The sequence below is a fragment of the Physeter macrocephalus genome, chromosome 6, assembly GCF_002837175.3.
Source record: "Physeter macrocephalus isolate SW-GA chromosome 6, ASM283717v5, whole genome shotgun sequence".
Classification (NCBI taxonomy): Eukaryota; Metazoa; Chordata; class Mammalia; order Artiodactyla; family Physeteridae; genus Physeter; species Physeter macrocephalus.
Window position 1 is genome coordinate 78,376,816 of NC_041219.1, and position 15,880 is coordinate 78,392,695.

A 15,880-nucleotide genomic window follows, 5' to 3' on the forward strand; every position below is an offset into this window, starting at 1 on the left:
CATGTAGCCTGCAAAACCTAAAATATTTACTATATTTGGCCTTTTATGGCAAAAGTTTGTTGACCCCTGGACTAGACTTCTGAATTTAAATTTTGATACTTCTCTCTTCTTCACTTCTCCTTCCCTACATTCTGCCTTTTCTAAGTACTTCTTGGAAAGCCTCAATCTGATCTCAGAGGTGACAATCTGGTTAAAGTGAGGGTCTTGGTTTAGACCTAAGTCTGAGGAAGAAAAGTCTCAGAAAGAGCAGAGAACTTGATAGAAGACAAACCTGGGTTTGGGTTCTGGCTCTGCTGGTTGTATATCTTTACTTAATGAAGGTCAGTTTTGTCATCCGTAAAGCAGTAAAATACTTCATAGATGTGTACTGTGTAGTCAAAAAACTTGAATATGTACAGCCTGATATGTATATATGTGTATATGTTCTCAAAAAAATGCTAACTTCCATTCCGTTTCCCTGTGCTCCATGCTTGTGGTTGTTTGCCTAAATTTGTGGAGATGGTCTGGGGGCGAAGAGTTCCTTACATGGAGTAGGTTTTTCCTCTGGTTCCTCTCCTTATGGGTTGATTAATTAAAGCAGCCTCCCTGGCTTAAGTGGAATTTCTCTCAACACTGCCTTAGGGCACCTTCAGCCTAAGGTCTGAGAAGGTCTGCCTTGCGAAGTAATATTGTGGTTGATGTAGAGAATCTGTGCTTTTAATGAATTTTCATTGTTTTACTGAAGTTTATCAACTTTGCTTTCATATCTATTTAGCTCTCTTTTAAAAAAACAAACAGTGTATGTCTAGATTTACATTTATAATGAATCTTACTATCCTATACTATTTCTTTTCTTGTGGAGGTCCCTAAAACAAGATCCTGGTCACTCTGTACACATTTTTTTACCAAAATGCTCTGAAATTCTTTGACCATATGCTCTTAAAAATATACTGCAAACATTAAACAATCTGCCGTGTTTTTTAAGTGTTACTCTTTTTTGTTATGCAAAATGTAAGTATTTATTAAAGTTCTTGCTGTTAAAATGCTTCCACGATTATTGTTATATCTCAACTTTTTGTTCTGGATAGAAGCCACAGTGATGACTTAGTTCATTCCATCAACCCTGAGTCTATTTTGCTAAAATAGACAACAGCTGAGCCATATTTATGTCATAATCTAATGAACTAACTGTACAAAATAACATTATAAATCTGATTCCTTCTTTTGAGAAGGAAATTTACTTAAAATACAATTTCCTTTTATACTATCAAAAGCTTGCACAGTATGATTTATATATATATATTTATTTTCATACTTGATCTCTAGAGGTAAATATTAAATTTTGGATAAGTTTAGAGTTTTTGCTAAGTAGACTCAGTTCTGGTGTCAAATCTAGGCTTTGACAATTAAGGACAAGCCTCCCTTTTTCATCTTTATAAAGTGGGAATGAATTTAACTTCACATTCTTAGTCCCGGGTTCATGACTGCATAAAGGAAGAGCCAAGAGCAGGAGGGAGCCCTTTAAGTTTGGAAGGAGCGGAGAGTGAGAGTTCCTTCACAGCTGGCACAGAACATAGATCTCCTCCCTGCAACACCGTGGAGGTGGCAGGGCTGTTGATGGGGCTGGTCATGGCTAGCTGGGTATTGTGCCTTGAGTGCCATGGTGTGGGACTGTGGGGAGGTCCCAGACCCACAGGCTCATGTTGGACATTTTTATTCCCAGCCCCACAGGTGCAACTGGCGGGGGACTGACTGAGCTGGGCCATGGAGGTTGCTGGAGAGCAGCTGATTCTTGTTCTTTGCCTACCTTTGCTCCAAGGACCTGAGAGGATGATGATCTTATGACAGAAAACCAGGTACAGAATTTATTGATATATTTTTTTCTTAACACTAAGTGTGTTAAGGTAAGGCCACTTGCTTCATCCCTTATATTCTTTATGTGGATTGGGTATGTTGCCTGACTGGTGAGCAACAGCCAATGAGCCTCATTTCTTAACCAGGTGAAGTTAAATTATCAAAGGTCCTAAACATGGGAATTTTGGTCTCTTTCTTCCTCTTTTTCCAGCCCAATGTGTGTCTGCTCTGCTGTCCCAAACTTGCCCTTAGGGGCCCATTCTAAGGTCTAGACTGGAAGATGAAGAGTTAACAAATTATTTTGTCTTCCACACAAAGCTTCATTTTCCAAATTACACTTAATCTGCACTAAAAGTAATATTTGGGTTTCTATCTGCCTTATTCCTTTGTAATATTTCTCAGTTGGTCCAGAACCCAGGTGGGAAGAGAAGGACTCTTTATGTGTTCCCTTCAAAGATTTAATCAAAAGCGACCCCCTGGAATAACCAATCTCCCCAAAATATCATGACTTTTACACAAAGGAAGAGGAGTAAAATGAATATTGGACATAGTTGTTAACTGATATACAACAATTTGGACTTACTTAATTTTTAGGTTATTATTATTTTTTTTAAATATATTTATTTATTTTGGGGTGTGTTGGGTCTTCGTTGCTGTGTGCGGGCTTTCTCTAGTTGCGGCTAGCAGGGGCGCTACTCTTCGTTGCCGTGCGTGGGCTTCTCATTGTGATGGATTCTCCTGTTGTGGAGCATGGGCTCTAGGCATGCGGGCTTCAGTAGCTGTGGCACGCAGGCTCAGTAGTTGTGACGCATGGGCTTAGTTGCTGCGTGGCATGTGGGATCTTCCTGGACCAGGGCTCGAACCCGTGTCCCCTGCATTGGCAGGCAGATTCTTAACCACTGCGCCACCAGGGAAGTCCTTTAGGTTATTTCTTGATAGACATTGGTTCACTGCCCTTAGTTAGAGGTGGGTCAGGGTTAACTACTCCCTGTCCCTCACTACCAGGTTATAATGAAAGCAAGTTTCAGACAGAATTAGACCACGCACACAGATGTTACGGAGCAAGACTTTATCAGCAAGCAGGCACGCAAAGTTCATACAGTCGGTCCTACTTGGTTAGATGAAAACCCAATCTGCTTCCTCAGGTGCTGAAGCACTTCTCACATGAAAGTTTCATTCTAAGGCGAGGTGTCAGTATTCTGGAGGCAGGATGTGGGTAACTTCATCACTGCCCTCAGGCAACTGAATCCTCTGAATCAATGGCTGAACACAGGAGACAGAGTCAACAACTGGGAGGCATCCCTTAGGCACAGGCTTCAGAACATCCTAGATTCATTTTTAATTTTTAAAATTCTTTTTAAATTTTTATTTTTTTACTGAAGGATAGTTGATTTACTATATTGTGTTAGTTTCAGGTGTATAGCAAAGTGATTCATTTATATATATATATATATATTTTTCAGATTATTTTCCATTATAGATTATTACAAGATATTGAATATTGTTCCCTGTGTTATACAGTAAATCTTTGCTGCATATCTACTTTATGTATAGTAGTTTGCATCTGTTAATCCCATACTCCTAATTAACTCCCCCTTCCCCCCACCCCTGGCCCCAGCTTTCCCCTTTGGTAACCATAAGTTTGTCTTCTATGTCTGTGGTCTGTTTCTGGTTTTTGGGTTTTTTTTTAAGATTTTGGGGGTAGGAGTTTATTAATTAATTTATTTATTTTTGGTGTGTTGGGTCTTCGTTTCTATATGGGGGCTTTCTCTAGTTAGGAGTTTATTAATTAATTTATTTATTTTTGCTGTGTTGGGTCTTCGTTTCTATATGAGGGCTTTCTCTAGTTGTGGCAAGCGGGGGCCACTCTTCATCACGGTGCGCGGGCCTCTCACTATCACGGCCTCTCTTGTTGTGGAGCACAGGCTCCAGAAGCGCAGGCTCAGTAGTTGTGGCTCATGGGCCTAGTTTTTCTGCGGCATGTGGGATCCTCCCAGACCAGGGCTCAAACCCATGTCCCCTGCATTGGCAGGCAGATTCTCAACTACTGCGCCACCAGGGAAGCCCTGTTTCTGTTTTATATATAGATTCATTTGTATTATTTTTTTAGATTCTACATATAAGTGATATCATATAATGTTTGTCTTTCTCTCTCTGACTTACTTCACTTAGTATGATATTCTCTAGGTCCATCCATGTTGCTGAAAATGGCATTATTTCATTCTTTTTCATGGCTGAGTAATATTTCATGGCATGCATATATATATATATATATATATATATATATACCACATCTTCTTAAATCAGTCATCTGTTGATGGGCATTTAGGTTGTTTCCATGTCTTGGCTATTGTAAGTAGTGCTGCTATGAACATTGAGGAGCATGTGTCTTTTTTTTTTCCCAGCCAAGCCATGTGGCATGCGGGATCTTAGTTCCCCGACCAGGGGTGGAACCCCTGCCCCCTGCAATGGAAGCACAGAGTCTTAAGCCAGGAAAGTGGAAGCCAGGGAAGTCCCCTGCATGTGTCTTTTTGAATTAGAGTTTTTGTCTTTTCTGGAGATATGCCTAGGAGTAGGACTGCTCTATCAGATGAGAATTCTATTTTTAGTTTTTAAGGAACTTCCATACTATTTTTCGTAATGACTGCACCAATTTACATTCTCACCAACAGGGTTCCCTTTTCTCCACACCCTCTCCAGGATTTATTGTTTGTAGACTTTTTGATGATAGCCATTCTGACCAGTGTGAGGTGATAGATCATTGTTGTTTTGATTTGCATTTCTCTAATAATTAGCAAGAACATCCTAGATTCTTATACTCTGTTCTAGCCAAGAGTGACTAAAACACTTCAGCCACTCCACATTTCTTGACCGCCATCAATTTTACCAGTGAGAACTCTTCTAACATCAAGATGCTAATTAACAAAGTCTCCTGCTTATTAAAGATAAAGCACTTGCAGGGTGCACTTTCTGACTAGCATGGTGGCAAGGCCCCCTGAGGGGGTGAGGGAGTTCCAGAGAAGGGCATCTGACCTGCATCCATCTCATTCTGTAGAGCACAGAGCCTCTGCAAATGGCTGGTTCAATGTCTTTGCAGCTTCAATTATAAAAGTGAAGGACTTCACAGAAACTAACACAACATTGTAAAGCAATTATACTCCAATAAAGATGTTAAAAAAAAAAAGTGAAGGACTTCAAAAATATGCCGATTTGGGTTATTGACTATTTTGAGCTGAAGGCACTTGAAAAACAGAAAATGTTAGAAGAGGCTTTCTTTGAACTCCCCTTATCTGCCTAAAGACAGATCCTCCCAAAGCAATCCAATGGTCTTAGATTCTCCTCCCCCTCGTTTCATCAACCAGAGAAGACTTGAAGTCGACACCACGCCAAGACACATTTGTCACAAACTATCATATCTCCCATCTGTTCTAAGGCCCATTCGTCTTTCCTAAAAATCACTTACTGTTTCCTAAGTGGCTTACGTCCCTTTCCCCTTGCCCTGTAAAGACTGTATATAAACTCTCAGATTGCACAGCTTTTGGGGGTATTCACTTTTTCCCCTCTGTCTGTAATATTAAAAATTAATAAATCTGTGTACCTTTTGTTAACTTGCCTGTTGTCAGTTTATTTTATAGACCCAGATATCATACCTAGAAGGGTAAAGAGAAAGTCTTTCTTCCCCTACAAAGGTTTGTAAGCTTGCATTTGCCCACATATAGAGAAACACAATAACGAGTTTTCTATTTTCATACATATTTGAACTCTCCAATAAAGTATAAAATTTATAAACAATTACATTTTTTAATTTATTATTTGATCACCAATTATGTTATTCTTTTTTTCCTTCCCTTTCAGTGTTTGAACATATTCCTTATTATATGCTGTAAGCTGAATGATTTAGGATTTACTTAATGCCCCCCCCCACCTGCCCCTGACCTTTTATAATTTTTCCTCAGGCCAACTAGTGGTCATAGTTCAATTTTCTACTGTAGGCTTGGTTGGATATCATTATTATCATAACTATCATTTCATGGGTTCCCCTAACTCAAATTATTCCGTGTTCCATCTTTTTTCAAAAATTATAACATTCTGCACAGGTTTTAAAGGTGGTAAATTGTGTCCCCCAAAATGAGTGATCTACAGGAGCCCAAGTTGTGAACTGCTGAGCTCAATGAAGACATAATTAAATAATTCCCTTTAGGGACTGGTTGTATCTACAATGTTTATTTGTCAGTATCCATCCAGAAGAGCCAAGTATGGCACAGGTCCAACACTACAAAGTAAACAGCTGTAGACATGGTTTGGTGGATTAATAATCACTCAACATCCTTCATTACAGGCTGTGGATATATTTGGAAAGATTGCTAAGAGAATTCTTTTTAGGGTAAAAGGACAAAGTAGTGTGGCCTGGTACAGGGACCGTCCTGGTGACTAAAATTTCTTCTGTTCACCTCCCTTGTTCTCTGCTAGGAGTCCTTCTTAGCCCACACCCTGGCTCTGCTAGAAAGACAAGCTTTGAGTGCTCCTGTACCTCTGTCTATTCAAAGCCACATTTGAAAAGTACAACAATTATATTATGGAGAATGCTTTCCATGGAGTAAGATGGGTCCTGAAAGCATCAGCCTTGCCTGAGCCACATGTGAGATGAAGCCAACCTCACTCAACTCATCTCATGAGAATTCTGCCTGTCACATTCAGGTGAACAATCAAAAGAGTTAGGGATTTCTTTATTTTTGTCTTGGAGATAAGTGACGGAATTTCTGGTCCTGAAGTGAAAAAAATGGTCTCTAAAAATTAATTTGTTTTTAAAAATTAATTTGGGGCTTTCCTGGTGGCGCAGTGGTTAAGAAGCTGCCTGCCAATGCAGGGAACACGGGTTTGATCCCTGGTCCAGGAAGATCCCACATGCCACGGAGCAACTAAGCCCGTGCACCACAACTACTGAGCCCGTGCCACAACTACTGAAGCCCATACACCTAGAGCCCGTGCTCCACAACAAGAGAAGCCACTGCAGTGAAAAGCCCGTGCACCGCAGCAAAGAGTAGCCCCAGCTCGCTGCAACTAGAGAAAGCCCGTGTGCAGCAACGAAGACCCAATGCAGCCAAAAGTAAAAAAATAAATAAATGAAGAAATGTGTATTAAAAAAAAAAAGTCATTGGAGTTGCTCAGGACTTTTCACCTTACAAAGACCTTTCATCTCCATCATATCATTTGATTTTTATGACTGCCATGGGAGGTTATGCAGGTATTATTATTATTCCCATCTGACAGATGGTAAAACCAAAGCCCAGCAGGATTTAATGACTTTACTAAAGCCACACAGGACATGAATCCAAGTCTTGTGACTACTAGTCTACTGTTTTGTCCAAATGTTTACATTTTGGTAGAGAACATGACATGTAATTCTTAGTTACTCCTTGGGGATAGAGGAGGAAGTGGTAGAAAGTTCAGTGGGAGAGGAGTACATGGCTTAAGAGAGAGGTTTATATGAACAGTTGATGAACATCATTTGTCAGTTGTGAGACTCTGGGCAAGGTATGTAATCTTTCTGTGCCTTCATTTCCTCATCTGTAAAATAGGAATAGTATCATTATCATTATAATTACCCTCAATCTCCTGGGGTTGTTGTAAGGGGTAAATTAGTTAATATAAGTAAAACACTTAGAACAGGGCTTGGCATAGATTGGTGTTCAAGACACTCTATCTTTAAAAAATTTTGAAGAAAAATAAATGAGTTAGGAAGGAATCAACCTTTATATCTGTTTACCAAATTGGACATCAAGAGCTTGTAACTGCGTTTTCCTTAAGTACCCAAAGACTGTATTTGTGCATGAAATAAATTGTCAATGAGGTTTGTATAGCTCTGTCCAGTATGTGGCCATGGGCTGGGCATAGCATCTTTTGTCTCTCAGTATTCTCAGTATATATTCAGGGACTTTATTAGGAGAAATCAGAAGACAGATGAGAGAACTATTATAGCATGTGCTTTGTACTCATTAAGAATTTTTAGGAAGAACAGTAAAAGCTAAAATGTCACAAAAGAGAAGCTAAAAAGTTGAGTTGGGTGTGCAACACAATGCCAAACCATTTAGCTTGCCTCCACTGGCAACGAGAGAAAACATTTCTAAAATGAAATTATTTTAGGGGAATTCCCTGGCAGTTTAGTGGTTAGGACTCCGTGCTTTCACTGCCCTGGTCAGGGAACTAAGATCCTGCAAGCCGTGCGGCCAAAAGTTAAAAAATAAAATGAAATGATTTTAGTAGATATAGTGATTTGTTTGACTTGGTTACTAAAAATTGTCTGTGCAAGCTTGTTATGTAGCCATGGCATCAGTTGGGTTTCCATGGTTACAAAAAATAATTACTCTCCTACAAACAGTCTTTGCAACAGAGAAGTGTTTGTTTATGATCTTACAATTGCTTTGTAATTCAAGGAATTTTATTTCAACTTAAAGAATAAAACTTAATGTTTGACTGTTTTTTTCTGGAATTGGTCATGTTTTAGAAGGAAAAGAGGAGAGAGATTATGGAGATGTTCTATTACCTGTGTGTAGTGTGTTTTGCTTTTAGAACGATACACATCCATCCTCAATTAATAAGATGGAAGTTTGCTCTGCAGGACCCACATGCTGACCCAGAAATCCATTTATGTGTTCCTGGTTGCCCCTTTTCCATTCCCTGTGATTATTACTTCCCTCAAGTCCCTCTACTCCCCTATTTTCCCCTCTCTCGGCAGATGACTGGAGACAGAGAAACTAGAGTCCCTCATCTTATTTATTTTAAAATACATTCTCTTTTAAATTAATTAATTGATTTATTTGCTTATTTTTGGCTGCGTTGGGTCTTCGTTGCTGTGCGCGGGTTTTCTCTAGTTGTGGCAAGCAGGGGCTACTCTTCCTTGCGGTACATGGGCTTCTCAGTGCGGTGCTTCTCTTGTTGCGGAACACGGGGTCTAGGCTCGCGGGCTTCAGAAGTCGTGGCTTGTGGGCTCTAGAGCTCAGGCTCAGTAGTTGTAGCATGCGGTCTTAGTTGCTCCACGGCATGTGGGATCTTCCTTGACCAGGGCTCGAACCCGTGTCCCCTGAATTGGCAGGTGGATTCTTACCCACTGCGCCATCAGGGAAGTCCCCTTATCTAATTTAAATAGAAAAAAAGACAAATACAAAGACCTCAATAAGAAAATTGCAAAAGATGAAAAGAGAGAGAAGAAATATAAATGATAAATAAATAAACGTAGTAGTTTTGGTCAAAAGGTTCATTCTCATTAGTTATCAACAAAATGTAGATTGAAATGACAATAAGATGATACTCTTTCTTTGCCTGTTAAATCAGCAAGGATTTTTTAAAATAATAGTACTCAGCACTGATAAAAGTATGGTAAAATTGAAGCTTCTTCCAGTTCAGTTGATGTGAAATTTAGCACACAGCCTTCAAAACATGCATGCTCTTTGACCCAGTAATTTCACTTGGAATAAATTCTGTATAAGGTAAAACTCCAATAATAGGAGAATGATTATAACAATTTTTCTTAAGTTGTTTACAATTTCTTTTAAGCACTTGACTGTGAGCTAAGGACAAATCTGAGGTCTTTACATTTATTTTGTCATTTAGTCTTCATCAGAGCTCTACAAGGCAGACACTATTATTCCTTTCCTACAAATAAGAAACTGAAGTACAGAGAAGGTACGTAACTTACTTGCCCAAGGGCACACAGACAGGAAGTGGCTCCAGCTCTAGAGCCAGACCCTGAACCACTATGATCTACTGCCTGGTTCTAGAAAAGACTTAAGGCAGCAGGCAGAGTTATATAGTGAACAAGATAATTTCAAAAATTCCATAGAAGAAAGAATAAACAATGGTGGAGACTAAAACAGCGCTAGGAATGAGGCTGAAAATACATATTATGCAACCTATACACTTGCTAAAAGAAGGTCACAAATTTGCCTAGATGCTTTCTAGCAGCCTCGGATAAAGGAAAATCTGATCAGTTATACAATTCACAGTACTCATGAAATAAAAGCAGATCAATTTCTCCAGAGAATACCAACTATTCTTGGTAATAAGAACAGATGCAGATTTATTCCACAGAACACAGAAGGTTCTCATAAAAAGAGACAGTATGTAAGGTCATGGCTAATGACCTCAACAGCATCCTTGTGTAGACAAGACAACCACTTCTGGTGGGTTGAGTCTCCCACCAGAGACTTTTCCCATAGGGCCTCATGACCCAACATCAAAACGTGGCAACAGGCGAGCAGGATGTGGGCCAGGCATCTTGTTCTGTACTGGTCTAAAGATTATAGAGTACCTGCGAGTGAATGGGCTGATAGTCTTTAAATAATCCCCCCTTTGATAAATGTGATTATCAAAGTCCTGAAATTCAGACTGTACTTTTCAACAAGTACCTAGAATTCAGTACCTATTTTGTTATACAGTTTTTATTTGCCTTAGGACCACTGGATTGGAGTAGGAATGGTTAAAAAAATATTACAATATGAAATGGTCAATTATGCAGGTTTTAAAGATGATGCTTAGGAAGTATTTTGATAATATGAACATTTTTTCAGACTATAATATTAAATAAATAAAGCAGGGTACAAAACTATGTATACCATATGATCTCAACAGTGTTTAAAAAATATAGTAGCAAGATAAGAATATTCAGATTTTCTTAATATAGAATCTTTTTTTTCCTCTTATTTATTGCAATAGAAGAATGGAAGACACTTTCTAGTTGGATTGGAATATCTCAGAAAGAGGCACTAGTTTCGGTTCCTAATTGCCTGGGTCCTAGGTTTGATTTATCATCAAACCAAGGGGAAAGAAGAAGACGGATATTAATTTGATTTGATTTATTTGGGGTGCAGGAGAAAATGGAGGGAGGCATAATGACAAGGTGGAGGAAACAGATTATGGAGAAGGGTAGCAATAAGCAAGATTTCCAGAGGGGCCTTCAGAAACCTAGAAGCTGATCCCTGAAGTTGCCCACGAAGTGAGGGTCGAGGGCTAGGAGATTTCTGTGCTCAGGAGAGGTTGGTTACTGAGCCCTGATATCCCATCAGATAGACCTGCACTTGGACAACAACATGCTCACCAGCACTCTAGGGTCTACACCAGTTTCTTCTCAGAGATATAGAGATATTGCTCCTTCCTGAACTTGCATTAAATGGATAATTGCCTCACCACAAGGCATTGCTGACTCCCTCATTCATTACTCTATATGAGCATCCTCTGTAAACACGCCCTAGGACATCAGTACAGGAGGGGGGTGGGTGAAGGGGGGAAGCTCCTATATCTAGAGAGAAAAGGTTAAACTAGACAAGCTTGAGATTATTTTAATAGTGCTTACACATGTGCACGTGAACGCACACACACAGAGGACACAGAGTACTGGAAAAAACTACACCTCCTTCAAGGATTCCACCTAGCTTCCCTTCCTGCCCTCTAAATATGTGTGTTGCCCAGGATCCATTCTCAGCCCTCATCTTCATTTTAGGTAATCTTACTGGGCTATTTCGGCTTCCACACAAATTCTGGTGCATATTAAATCCGAAATCTCCAATATGAGCCTTCTTATAGTTTAATGACATCCATAATAGTTACCACATAAGAAGCACATGTAGTTTCCCATCTATAAACATTTTATCTTTGTTTTTGTCCCTTAATCTCTAAATTCTTGATGAATATTGTTCTACTGTAAGAAGGAGGGTCTTGGGAGGGAAAAAGAAATGACCATTCATAAACCTCGTAACCACTCTATGAAGGAAGTATACTCATTCCTATGTATAGATGAGAAAATTGAGGCTTGGAGCAGGTAAATACCTTGTACAAGATCAAAGAGCTTGGAAGGAAGATGACTAAGGATTGAAGTCAGGTCTATCTATTTACCTAAGAAAGAAGGTTGATGGTTTCATGTTGGGGAATCAAACTTCTTACTCCCAGGATTTGGGGTAGTATGCTAACCAGGAAATACTAATTCTCCCCCCAGGACATGTTAGTGTGTGAGACTAAGTCACCATAACCTTTTAACCTTTTAATACTCAGTAAATGCTGTGACCTTCTAGCTTCATCTACCCTCTGATATAAGTGGGACCTCAGGCTATCTGGCAAAAAGTTATATTACAGGACTCACACTATAAAGAGAAACACTCCTCCTCCTGTGTGTCTCCTTTATCCTCACATTACTACCATACTACTGAGCTCCTGACACCAGATGTGTCAGTTTTCCATACATCAAGCAATTCTGCAACACCAGCTGGGTGTCCTATAACTTAACTCAATTCTGACACTACCTACCTGGAGATAGTATCAGATCCCACAGGTTAAAGGCTCAGTCCCATAGAACTGTCCTCTCTGCCCCTCATTTCAGACACCAATTGAAAGTCTAGGTTGTTACCCATGCTTCCCACTGTTGCTGAACCAAAGTTCATGTACCCGATGCACGGTGAGGCCAAAACACTGAAACGTCAGTTTGGAGCAGAGAAAGGTTTATTGCAAGGGCCAACCAAGGATAATGGGCTTCTAGTGCTCCAAAGACTGAACTCTCCAATGGGTTTCAGGGAAGAATTTTTAAAGGCAAATTTGGGGTGAGGGCTGCAGGGTATGTGACCTTCTTTTGATTGGTTGGTGGTGAGGTAACAGGGTGGTGCTCCAGGCATCTCAATCCTCAGCCTTCTGGTTCTGACCAGTCTGGGGTCCACATACTTATGCTCAGCGTGAAGTTGCCATCCTCCACCTGGGTGGGGGCCTTAGTTCCTGTAGAAGAACCCAGAGACGTGTGTCAGATTGTTATGTATATACCCTGAGGAGGAACTAGGGCTCTGTTTTATCCAACTATTTGAATCTGTCCTTTGGAACTCACAGAAGGTCTAGGAGGCTGAAGCCTTTTTCCTACAAACAAGGAATAGGGGACATGGTCCTGCTTGGTTTCACCACCAGCTATAAGTCAGAGGTTCCCACATCCCAGTCTTTGGTTTGGATTAGTTTGTTAGAGCAGCTCACAGAATTTAAGAAAACAGTTTACTTACTAGATTACTGATTTATTAAAAAGATATAAGAAAGGATACAGGTAAACAGTCAGATGAAGAGCTACATAGGGCAAGATCTGGAAGCATCTCAAACACAGGAGCTTCTGTCCTCATGGAGGTGGGGTGTGCTACCTTCCGGGTACATGGATGTGTTCACCAGCCCAGAAGCTTCCTCAGCCATACCCTTTTGGGTTTTTATGGAGGATTCATTACATAGGCATGATTGATTAAATCGTTGACCAACAGTGATTGATTCAACTTCCAATCCTTCTCTCCCCCTCCTCGGAGGTGGGGAGGTGGGGCTGAAAGTTCCAACTCTCTAATTTTGATTGGTACCCTTAGCCACCAGCCCCCTCCTTAGGAACACTTCAAAAGGCACTTACCTCATTAACATAAACTCAGCTGTGGTTGAAAGGGGCTTGTTATGAATAAAAGGACACTCTTTCACCTTTATGGATCTGGAGCTATTCAGGAACTAAGACCAAACACTATAACAAAAGATGCTCCCACTGCTCTTATCACTTAGGAAATTCCAAGGGTTTAAAGAGCTCTGTGCCAAAAAAAGGGACAACCAAATATATATTTCTTATTACGTCACAATATGACACATTTCTCATTTCAAAATTTACTATAGAGCAACAATAATCAAGACACCATGGTACTGGCATAAGGATAGACATATAATCCAATGGCATAGAATTGAGAGTTTAGAAATAAACCCATATGTCTATAGTCAACTGATTTTTGACAAGAGTGCCAAGACCATTCAATGGGGAAAAAATCGTTTTTAACAAGTTGTGCTGAGACAAATGGATATAAAAGATGAAATCATATCCTTACCTCCCTCAATATATGAATATTAAATTCAAAATGGATCAAATGTTAGGGGACCAAAACCGCCTGCCCTAGCCAGGCAAGATAGTAGACACTTGCACAAGTTACCTTAACAACAGGAGGTCCTGGTAAGGAATGAGGAACTAACAAGCTACCATCAACTGGAAGAATTCGGGAAAGGTCAAAAGGAGAGGGGAGATGCCAGCCCATATGTCCTACCAACCTCCCAGAATCCTTCTCGCTGTAATCCATCTTGGCTGAGTGATGCATCCACCACCAGGAAGGACCCTGAGTCCGAGTGACTGGCCAGAGACACCCCGGAAACTAACACCATTACCATAAAATCTGAGACTGCAAGCCACATGGCAGAGCAGTCCTCCTGGGTTCCCTCACCCTGCTGCTCTCCACCCGGGTGCCCCTTCCCAATAAAGTCTCTTGCTTTGTCAGCACGTGTGTCTCCTTGGGCAATTAATTTCTGAGTGTTAGACAAGAGCCTACTCTTGGGCCTTGGAAGGAGTCCCTCTTCCTGCAACACAAAGACCTAAATATAAGAGCTAAAACTATTAAAATGCTTAGAATAAAACATTGGTCTAAATCTTCACCACCTTTGATTTGGTAATGGATTCTTAGATATGACACTAAAAGGAAGGGAAAGGGAAGGGGTGAAGGACACTTACTGGCATTATTTTTAGTTATGTTGGGTAACATATAGTTTTGCTCACTAAAATGGTCCTCAAAATAAACTTTATAAAAAAGAGGAATTGGTATTCTGAAACAGGTGACTCAGAACATTGCCTCAGATCAAGAAAATCAAGCCTGGTCAGTGGACAAATTCTAAAGAAATAATACCTGGTAGTCAGAACTTTTAGTCTTCTTTTAATGAAAGAATAAGTTATATTAGCCTGTGTGCTGCAGTGTGCTGCAAATTCTTCTGGTTCTTTCCAGCCAAAATAAACAGAGGGTAGGTTTAATAATGAAGAAAGAATTAATGAGGTGAGATTGTCCCCAAAATAGGCAAATGCTGATAGCAAAAATGGTAAAAATCAAGAATTTCGAAGAAAACATCATTTAGAAAGTAAAGCAAAAAACAGATGGAAAAATGCAAACCCAGCTAAAATTAAATTGAGTGCTATGAGATTACCAGTGCCTTTCTGGTGGGAAGATGACAATTATACAGGCTGTGGCTAAGAAACAAACCCAGAGAATCTGATTGCCACTGCTTTTGAAGATATAAAACAGGGAGAGGACAGCTATGTGGCTGTTTTTTTTCCCCTGACACAAAATACTCCAGCTTTTATTAATTAGCATCATGCATCTTAGAAGAGACAAAAGATGAGGTAGCAGAACTGGGAGAGCTCCCTGAATAAACACACAAAACAGAGCAGACGGGCCTCAGGAAGCCATGTGAGCAGAGGGAGGCAGCATCTTCTGGGAGTGGGCCTGGACCCAGGGTTGCTCCAGGATCTGGGCCAAGGGCAGCCTCCCAGAAGGCTAGTATTTGAGCTGCTTGAAAATCAAGTCCTGGCTTCAGAAGGCATTGATGGGGGAAAAAAATCACATCTACCTTTAGTATGCATTTGGAGGTCTCAGTGAGTGAGGTGCTTTTGAAGGGTGGATTTCCCACCAGCAGTTCACAGTAGAGCATTCCAATGTACCACAGATGCACCATCTTACTGTATGTTTTCCACCATCTTATTGTATGTTTTCCCCCTCCATTGTTTCTGCAGTCATGGAGTTGTCTGCTCAGGCTGTCTCCACATCTGAAACTTCTCTTCATGCTTTAATCTACTACAATCTGGTTTTCACCCTCTGTTCCACACCAGCTACTCTTGCCAAGAACATGCACCTTTGAGGGATGTAATGTACAACATGATAAATATAATCAACACTGCTGTATGTTATATATGAAAGTTGTTAAGGGAGTAAATCCTAAGAGTTCTCGTTTCAAGAAAAAAATGTTTTTTCTATTTATTAAATTTTGTTTCTATATGAGATGGTAGATGTTCACTAAACTTATTGTGTTAATCACTTCATGAGGTATGTAAGTCAAACAATTATGCTGTACTCCTTAAAGTTATACAGTGCTGTATATCAATGTTATTTCAATAAAACTGGAAGAAAAATAAACTTCTGGGAAAAATTTTTTTAAAAGACCTATAATCTGAGAACTATAAAACATTGATGAC

At 40.0% G+C, this 15,880-nt stretch overlaps 1 long non-coding RNA gene across 1 annotated transcript; it reads left to right on the top strand.

Moving 5' to 3' along the window:
• Positions 1-264: 264 nt before the first annotated feature.
• On the top strand, positions 265-15,595 carry LOC114486482 (uncharacterized). The gene is made up of 3 exons (XR_003680298.2): positions 265-320; positions 1,703-1,835; positions 15,422-15,595. It is a non-coding gene; the product is annotated as an uncharacterized lncRNA (long non-coding RNA).
• The last annotated feature ends 285 nt before the right edge of the window (positions 15,596-15,880 follow it).